General features: G+C 38.4%; 1 protein-coding gene across 3 annotated transcripts in view; it reads right to left on the reverse strand.

The window, feature by feature from the left end:
• LOC17882626 (protein PHR1-LIKE 1) overlaps positions 1-245 on the reverse strand; it is a 10,939-nt gene that overhangs the window by 3,371 nt on the left and 7,323 nt on the right. The gene's annotated exons all lie outside the window — the stretch shown is intronic.

Raw genomic sequence — 245 nt, forward strand, 5'->3', positions numbered from 1 at the left:
CTTTGCGTATTAGCTCTAAGTTCTTTCGGTCCTTTTTATGATCTCCGACTTTGGAATGATCCTCTAAGTTCTTTCGGTCCTTTTTATGATCCCCAACTTTGTGTATTAGCTCTAAGTTCTTTCGGTCCTTTTTATGATCTCCGACTTTGAAAACTCTGTCTAAGTTCTTTCGGTCCTTTTTATGATCCCCAACTTTGTGTATTAGCTCTAAGTTCTTTCGGTCCTTTTTATGATCTCCGACTTTG

This window comes from Capsella rubella, unplaced genomic scaffold (genome assembly GCF_000375325.1).
Source record: "Capsella rubella cultivar Monte Gargano unplaced genomic scaffold, Caprub1_0 scaffold_6, whole genome shotgun sequence".
Taxonomy (NCBI): Eukaryota; Viridiplantae; Streptophyta; class Magnoliopsida; order Brassicales; family Brassicaceae; genus Capsella; species Capsella rubella.